The sequence below is a fragment of the Bufo gargarizans genome, chromosome 3 (genome assembly GCF_014858855.1).
Source record: "Bufo gargarizans isolate SCDJY-AF-19 chromosome 3, ASM1485885v1, whole genome shotgun sequence".
NCBI lineage: Eukaryota > Metazoa > Chordata > Amphibia > Anura > Bufonidae > Bufo > Bufo gargarizans.
This window is the reverse complement of record NC_058082.1, coordinates 409,225,376-409,234,883: the sequence shown is the minus strand read 5'-3', so window position 1 is coordinate 409,234,883 and position 9,508 is coordinate 409,225,376. Positions and strand designations below refer to the sequence as shown.

At 48.2% G+C, this 9,508-nt stretch overlaps 1 protein-coding gene across 1 annotated transcript in view; it reads left to right on the top strand.

Moving 5' to 3' along the window:
• The first annotated feature begins 9,337 nt into the window (after positions 1–9,337).
• Positions 9,338–9,508, top strand: part of LOC122932703 (complement decay-accelerating factor-like) — a 208,630-nt gene continuing 208,459 nt past the window's right edge. The window contains exon 1 of the mRNA XM_044287278.1: positions 9,338–9,405. The gene's annotated coding sequence lies outside the window, so the exon portion shown is untranslated. The remainder of the gene's footprint in view (positions 9,406–9,508) is intronic.

Below are 9,508 nucleotides of genomic sequence, written 5' to 3'. Positions count from 1 at the left end.
TCTGACAGGTTAGATCATGTGGTATTTTTATAGAGCAGGTTGTCACGGACGTGGCGATACCTAATATGTATACAATTTTTTTTATTTATGTAAGTTTTACACAATGATTTCATTTTTAAAACAAAAAAAATGTTTTAGTGTCTCCATAGTCTAAGAGCCATAGTTTTTTCAGTTTTTGGGCAATTATCTTAAATAGGGTCTCATTTTTTGCGGGATGAGATGACGGTTTGATTGACACTATTTTGGGGTGCATATGACTTTTTGATCGCTTGCTATTACACTTTTTGTGATGTAAGATGGCAAAAAATTGCTTTTTTTACACCGTTTTTATTTTTATTTTTTTACGGTGGTCATCTGAGGGGTTAGTTCATGTGATATTTTTATAGAGCTGGTCGATACGGACGCGTCGATACCTAATATGTATACTTTTTTTTTTTTATTTAAGTTTTACACAATGATTTCATTTTTGAAACAAAAAAAATCATGTTTTAGTGTTTCCATAGTCTAAGAGTCATAGTTTTTTCAGTTTTTGGGCGATTATCTTGGGTAGGGTATGATTTTTGCGGGATGAGATGACGGTTTGATTGGTACTATTTTGGCGTAAATGCGACTTTTTTGATCACTTTTATTACCTTTTTTGGGAAGTAAGGTGGGCAAAATTTCAATTTTCTCATAGTTTTTTTTTTTTTTTTTATGGCGTTCACCGTGCGGGGAAAGTAACATGACCGTTTTATAGATCAGGTCGTTACGGACGCGGCGATACCTAATATGTGTAGTGTATTTATTTATTTTTTTTTTTATTCAGTGATAAATGTTTTTTTTTTATCTTAACTTTTTTCACTTTTTTTTTACATTTTTTTTGACCCAGACCCACTTGGTTCTTGAAGATCCAGTGGGTCTGATGTCTGTATAATACAGTACTGTACAATATATATTGTACTGTACTGTATTTTACTTACCACTTTGTCTGAACAGATCTCTGCTTTCAGCACAGATCTGTTCAGCACCATGGACAGCAGGATGCCTGAGAAGGCGTCCTGTTGCCATGGGAACCTTCCCCGTCTGCTCAGTAGTGTTCAGAACTTCGCAGACGGGGAAGGGTAAGGACGGGTCTGTCGGGGGGCTGCCTGGGAGCTCTCTCCCTCTCCCATCGGGGGGCTGCAAAGGCACAGCAGCCCCCGATGGGAGAGGGAGGGAGCTCCCTGACCTGTTAACCTTTTCCATACAGCGGTCCGTACGGACCGCTGTATGGAAAGGGTTAAACGGCTGACATCGCATCACCGATGTCAGCCGTTTATACCAGGGTGCCAGCAATGTGCTGGCACCCTGGTATACCCACTAGAAGCCAACGATTATTCAAGGGGAGGCGGGGGATCGTGATCCCGCCTCCCGCACCGCCCGCCTCCCGCACCTCCCGCACCGCCTGCGACACCCCCCCTGCACCACCCGCCCACATAATATCATTCAGGGGTGCAGGGGGGGTTAATAAAAACTTAATTTCTGGCATTTTAACGTTTGATCCCCGCGGTCAGAGACCGCGGGGATCAGAATCGGCTAAAAGCGCAGCAAACCGCAGGTCTGAATTGACCTGCGGTTTGCTGCGATCGCCGATACGGGGGGGTCACATGACCCCCCTCGGCGTTGTGACAGGATGCCGGCTGAATGATTTCAGCCGAAATCCCGTTCGGATTAACCCCCGGGGCGCCGCAATCTTATTTTAAACTCATGACGTACCGGTACGTCATGGGTCCTTAAGGACTCGGGAACCATGCCGTACCGATATGTCCTAAGTCCTTAAGGGGTTAAGGACTCAGCCCTATTTCACCTTAAAGGGGTTCTGCACTTTCAATTAACTGATGATCTATCCTCTGGATAGATCATCAGCTTCTGATCGGCGGGGGTCCGACACCCGGGACCCCCGCCGATCAGCTGTTTGAGAAGGCAGCGGCGCTCCAGCAGCGCCGCGGCCTTCTCACTGTTTACCGCCGGGCCGCCCGCCCACTGACGTCGCGACTTGTATCAACTAGAGTGGGCGCGGCTAAGCTCCATTCAAGTGAACAGATCTTAGCCGCGCCCACTCTAGTTGATACAAGTCGTGACGTCAGTGGGCGGGCGGCCCGGCGGTAAACAGTGAGAAGGCCGCGGCGCTGCTGGAGCGCCGCTGCCTTCTCAAACAGCTGATCGGCGGGGGTCCCGGGTGTCGGACCCCCGCCGATCAGAAGCTGATGATCTATCCAGAGGATAGATCATCAGTTAATTGAAAGTGCAGAACCCCTTTAAGGACTTGGCCATTTTTTGCAAATCTGACCAGTGTCAATTTAAGTGCTGATAACTTTAAAACGCTTTGACTTACCCAGGCCATTCTGAGATAGTTTTTTCATCACATGTTGTACTTCATGACACTGCTAAAATTGGATCCAAAAAGTTAATTTTTTTGCATAAAAAAATACCATATTTACCAAAAATTTGGAAAAATTTGCAAATTTCAAAGTTTCAGTTTCTCTACTTCTGTAATACATAGTAATACCCCAAAAAATTGTGATGACTTTACATTCCCCATATGTCTACTTCATGTTTATAGCATTTTGGGAATTATATTTTATTTTTTGGGGGTGTTACAAGGCTTAGACGTTTAGAACAAATTTTGCAACTTTTCAGAAATCTTCAAAATCACACTTTTTATGGACCAGTTCAGGTTTGAAGTCACTTTGTGAGGCTTACATAATAGAAACCACCCAAAAATGACCCCATCTAGGAAACTACGGGATAAGGTGGTTGTTGTTTTCGGACTATTTTAGGGGTAAATATGATTTTTGGTTGCTCTATATTACTCTTTGAGGCAAGGTAACAAAAAAAAAATTACAATTCTAAAATTGTTTCTACATTTGTTATTTAGTTTTGTGGAACACCTAAAGGGTTAACATAGTTTGTAAAGTAACTTTTGAATACCTTCAGGGGTGTAGTTTCTTAGATGGGGTCACTTTTTTGGAGTTTCTAGTCTAGGCTACATCAGGGGGGGTTTCTAATGGGACATGGTGTAAAAAAAAAAAAAACAGTCCATCAAAATCTGCCTTCCAGAAACCGTTAGGAGTTCCCTTCGTTCTATGCCCTGCCGTGCGGCTATATAGCCATTTACGACCACATATGGGGTGTTTCTGCAAACTACAGAATCAGGGCAATAAATATTTAGTTTTGTTTGGCTGTTAACCCTTGCTTTATTACCGGAAAAAAAGGATTCAAATTTTGCCCAAAAATTGGTGTTTTGGCACCGAGGGGTTTGGTCGAATGTTATTTTTAATAGCGACGACTTTTACGCACGCGACGATGCCCAATATGTATGGCTCTCAGACTTTGGAGACACTAAGCAGGCATCCTAAAACTGCGGCCCTCCAGATGTTGTAAAACTCCAATTCCCACCATGCCCTGCTGATGGCTGTAGGTTGTCTGGGCATGCTGGGAGTTATAGTTTTACAACATCTGGAGGGCCGTAGTTTAAGGATGCCTGCACTAAAACTAATATTTATTTGGGGGGAAAAAATTGTTTCCATGTCTCCAAAGTCTGAGAGCCATAGTTTTTTATGTTCTCTAGTGGACTGTTGGGGATTATAAAAATGCAGTACTCCATGGAAGTGTGATACTCCCTGAAGCAATCGATAACGCAGAGGCCCGGATGATCGGGGCACGTGTCGCACTGAGTGGTGGTGTCCTTCCGTATCCCTCTCCTGCGACTCACTCTGCACTTTTTTGGGGTTCGTCCCTTCTTTCCAGTATGGGGGACCACACCTGGAAAGTGTTGGCCAGGGACGATCCGGGCGCCTCCAGTTCCCGAGGTACTCCGGCCTGCTCTTTCCCGGTCCAAAAATATCAGGGCCTTGAGGACTGCCTCATAGAACTGGAGGAATGTCCCTGTGCTGCCAGCGCTTCGGGATAGTACAAAAGAGTTGTACATGGCAACCTGTACCAAGTAGACCGCAACTTTTTTGTACCATGCCCGGGTTTTGCGCATGGCGTTATATGGCTTGAGGACTTGATCAGAGAGATCAACTCCTCCCATATACCGATTATAGTCGACGACACAATCGGGCTTGAGGACCGTTGCCGCGGTACCTCGCACAGAGACGGGGGTGGTGCTGTTACCGTGGATTGTGGACAGCATAAGGACATCCCTCTTGTCCTTATACCTGACCAGCAACAGGCTTCCACTGGTAAGTGCACGGGTCTCACCCCTGGGGATAGGTACCTGGAGGGGGTAGGCAGGAAGGCCGCGTTGATTTTTCCGCACGGTCCCACAAGCGAACGTGGATCTGACGGCAAGGGACCTGAACAAGGGAATGCTGGTATAAAAGTTATCCACGTACAAGTGGTAACCGCTATCCAGCGGTGGGTTCATAAGGTCCCACACGAGTTTCCCACTAACACCCAGAGTGGGGGGACATTCTGGGGGTTGAATACGGGAATCTCGCCCCTCGTACACACGAAATTTGTAAGTGTACCCTGAGGTACTCTCACAAATTTTGTATAGCTTCACACCATACCTCGCCTGCTTTGTGGGAATATATTGGCGGAAACTGAGTCTCCCCTTGAACGCAACGAGAGACTCATCAACCGCGACCTCCCTTCCAGGTACATAGGCTTCCATGAATTTGGCCCCAAAGTGATCGATGACCAGCCGTATCTTATACAGACGGTGATAGGCAGGATCACCTCGGGGGGGGACATGCTGCATTATCGGAATAATGCAGACATTTCCGGATGGCCTCAAACCGGGGACGTGTCATGACCATACTGTACAGTGGGGTCTGGTATAGGACGTCCCCACTCCAGTATTGCCTGACACTGGGTTTTTGGACTAGACCCATATGCAGCACGAGGCCCCAAAATGTCCTCATCTCGGCTGCACTGACCGGCGTCCAGCCACTGGGTCTAGCCAAAAATGAGCCCGGGTTTTGAGCGACGAACTGTTGGGCGTACAGATTCGTCTGCTCCACCATCAGATTCACCAGTGGGTTACTGAAAAAAAAACTAAAAGTGACCCCGTCTAGGGTCTGAAAGATGGAACACAGAAAGTTTTAGATAAAAGTTATTATTTTATGATTTCAGCCGGCATCCCGTTCTGATTAACCCCTGTGGCGCCGGAATCCCGATTTAAAGTTAGGACGTACCGGTACGCCCTGAGTCCTTAAGGACTCGGGAAATAGGGTGTACCGGTACGCCCTACGTCCTTAAGGGGTTAAAGACATACTTGGAAAACATTACATACAGCGCTACAGAACATACAGGATCATACAGTGCCACATATGTACCTCTTACATCCAGTGACTTCTCTTCTCTGATGTAGATATTCTCTTTCCTCTTCTTCTCCTGTCAGACCAAACCGCCATGGTGACTTCTTTCAGCCGCGCCTCGTCTCTGCAGAGTTTAGCAAACAGACATCCTACTTTCCTACTTTTCCATCATCCTCCCACCTTCTCAACACCCCATCCTGCCACCCCCAATACTGTGTCCACTGTGCTCCCCAATACTTTCCTGCAGAAACAGTCCCCCAGAAAATACTGGTACCACGCAGATAGTGCGTCAGTACAAAAACACCACTTTATATTGTTCGCTAGTCCCCAAAAATTCCCCTTCCTTTCAGATCAGACCCCAATATAAAACCCTAAATTAGATCCCCCATCTCAAACCAAACCCCCTTTTGACCTCTATGTCAGACCCCATATAAGACCCCAGTTTTAAACCTCAGATCAGACCCCCCATTAGACCTCCATGTAAGACCCCGACCCAATATCAGACCTCAGATAAGACCCCCATATAAGACCCCGATTAGACCTCCAGACCCCCATATCAGTCCTCCAGACCCACATATCAGACCTCAGACCAGACCCTATATCAGACCTCAGACCAGACCCCCATATCAGACCTTAGACCAGACCCCCATATCAGACCTTCAGACTCCCACTAGGCCTCCAGACCCCCATATCTGACCCCCCATAAGACCTCCAGACCGCCCAGTCAGACCTCCAGACCCCCGATCAGACCCTGATTAGACCTCCAGACCCCCAAGTCAGACCTCCAGACCCCCAATCAGAACCCTATTGGACCTCCAGACCCCCAATCAGACCCCTATTAGACCTCCAGACCACCATTAGACCTCCAGACCCCCAATCAGAATAATAAATTAACTTACCTCTCCTGTCACCACTCTCCCTGTCCTGGCTGTCTTCTCGTCTCAGGGCCCGCGCTGCAGTCACCTGACCTCCTGCAGCATCAGGTCAGAGAGCGGTCTGTACGTCTTGACGCTGCAGGCAGCCAGGACACAGCAACGTAGGACCTGAGAAGAACAAGCAGGAGCAGGGGTAAGTACTGTACAGCACTCACAGCACTTTTTTCCCCCCTTCTCCTGCAGAAGCGCTCACTAGTATTCCCTTTATAAGATGAACTGCAACTTTTAAAGGGAAAAGCAATGAGCGCTTCCATCTGTATTGATGGAAGCGCTCATTGCTTCTTTTCTGGCACCCTCCTGAGAGCCCGTGTTCTGCCAAATTCCTATACTTGGGCAGAACGCTATACCGGAAGTGACGCGGCAGCACCGGAAGTGACGCGGCCGCACAGGAATCAGCTGGAGGAGGGTGTGTGCAGCGCTGCACAAGCGCACATCCACTGGATTAGCAAAAAATCATTGCAGTGCCGCGGGAGAAGGACTTCATGCGCATGCGCGAAACCGTACACCGCGCGTGCGCACTTAGGGGTAGATAGATTTTCCAGCGCAAAATGTTCCATCAGATCTCCCTACCCCTGAGTGCGCACGTGCCCACAAATCATCAGGAGCAGTTCATCCTTACCGCAGAGCTGAGTGCAGAATATCAAGGTCACCACATAGCAGAGCTGAGTGTGGGATATTGGGGGACACCGCTTATTTGGTGACCCCAATATTGAGCGCACTCAGCTCTGCTATGTGGTGACCCCAATATCCAGCACTCAGTTCTGCTATGTGGTGACCCCCAATATCCAGCACTCAGCTCTGCGGTGTCCCCCAGCTCTGTGGTATAGCGTTCTGCCAAGGTATAGGAATCTGGCAGAACACCGGCACCCGGGGAGAACCGCCATCCCTTGGGCACACCACTGCCTCGCATAGCACTTCCTGATCTGTATACACAGATCTCGCTGAGCACTGTGTATACAGCGAACTAGAAGGCAGGGACACCTGGGCACTGTCCCTGCCTTCTCTCTGGGGTGCCCTGCTGTCACTGACAGCGGGCCCCCCGCTTGGCAGCTGCACGATTAGCGTGCAGCTGCCATCTCTGAATGGACATTCCAAAATGTCCATTCAGAGATAAACGACCGCGGTCATGAAGTGGTTAAACACCCCAGGCCCCTCCCCTTGCTCTATAAACTGTGCTTGCTGCAGCATGTCATATAGTGTGCCGGGGGGGGGGGGGGGCAGACTGGGATTACAGAACAGCCCACATATGATATTGCATAAAAATAATGATGTGCAAAGCACACTGTGGAGGTGCCATCAATACAAGAAAAGAAATAAAAGTGGAACACAAAATGTGTAATCAGGTGGTCAGGAACACACGTTACCATCCCCAACAGCAACACACACCATGATAAAGCTCAAAACACCTCCAGCAGCGTCTGATACCAGTGTGCAGCCCAAAATACCGCCCCTAGTTTTTCCATATAACTAAAACATTGCAGCTCAAAATATCTCCCCACCAGAGCCAAATAAATACAGTGTATTATAGTCAGAACTGGCACGATGCGCCAAAGTTATGGAGAGGACTGCAAATCAGTCACCAGCTATGGGGCTTTATTAAGACCGGCGTCTGAAACGCCAGTCTTATTACATGTGCCCCTTACTGTTTACTTCCTGTGAAGGGGGCAGATATCCTGGCCTAACTTCTGTGAGGGGGCACATATCTGGGGATAACTATTGTGAGGGGGCACATATCTAGGCATAACTATTGTGAGGGGTCACATATCTAGGCATAACTATTGTGAGGGGGCACATATCTAGGCATAACTATTATCAGGGGGCACAACTGGGCATAACTACTGTGAAGCGGGAACATATCTTGGCCTAACTTTTGTAAGGGGACACAAATATGGGCATAAGTATTGTGAGGGGGCACATATCTTGGCCTAACTTCTGTAAGGGGGCACATATCTGGGCATAACTATTGTGAAGGGGAACATATCTAGGCATATTTATTGTGAGGGGGCACAACTGGTAAAAACTTCTGTGAGATGAAACATCTGGGCATAACTACTGTGAAGGGGGCACATATCTTGGCCAATCTTCTGTGAGGGGGTATATATCTTGTCCTAACTTCTGTTAGGGGGCACGTATCTAGACATAACTATTGTGAGGGGGCACATATCTTGGCCTAACTTCTGAGAGGGGGCACATATCTGGGCATAACTTCTGAGAGGGGGCACATATCTGGGCATAACTATTGTGAGGGGGCATATATCTTGGCCTAACTTCTGTGAGGGGGCACATATCTGGGCATAACTATTGTGAGGGGGCACATATCCGGGCATAAGTATTGTGAGGGTGCACATATCCAGGCATAAGTATTGTGAAGGGGCACAACTACTATGAGGTGGTACAACTGGGCATAACTACTGTGAAGCGGGCACAAATCTTGGCCTAACTTCTGTGAGGGGCACATTTCTGGGCATAACTATTGTGAGGGGGGCACAACTGGGAAAAACTTCTGAGGTGACACATCTGAGCATAACTACTGTGAAGGGGGCAGATATCTTGGCCTAACTTCTGTGAGGGGGCACATATCTTGGCCTAACTTCTGTGAGGGGGCACATATCTGGGCATAACTACTGTGAAGGGTACACATATCTTGGCCTAACTTCTGTGAGGGGGCACATATCTGGGCATAACTACTGTGAAGGGTACACATATCTTGGCCCAACTTCTGTGAGGGGGCACATATCTGGGCATAACTAAAGTGAGGGGGCACATATCCAGGCATAACTATTGTGAGGGGGCGCATAAGTATTGTGAAGGGGCACAACTGGGCATAACTACTATGAGGTGGTACAACTGGGCATAACTACTGTGAAGGGGGCACATTGTGGGCATTACTATGTGTGCTGGCAAGAATGGGGAATAATTACTATGTAGGGGGGGGGGGGCATTAACCCCTTCACGCATTTGGAAGTAACTGTATGTATGTCCAAACGGCATGTAACTTAGTGCATTTGGACGTACAGTACTCACGTCCAATCTGCATACCTGGGCTGTGACACTATAAAGTGTTATATCCCCGAAGTCTCAGAAGTGGGCGGGGCCAGTGTTGTGTGAGTGAGGCGGTGACCGGTCTGCTCAGCACGGTCTCGGACACAGCGGACGCCAGGCACGGAGCAGCGGGTGTCATCCAGGTACAGGGCGCGGAGCTCTCCCGGAGACGGCGGGAATTACTGTCTGTAGAGAGGCTTTCGTAGCCGGTGGGGTAGGGCGCCATAAATGTTGCTGCGCCCTCGG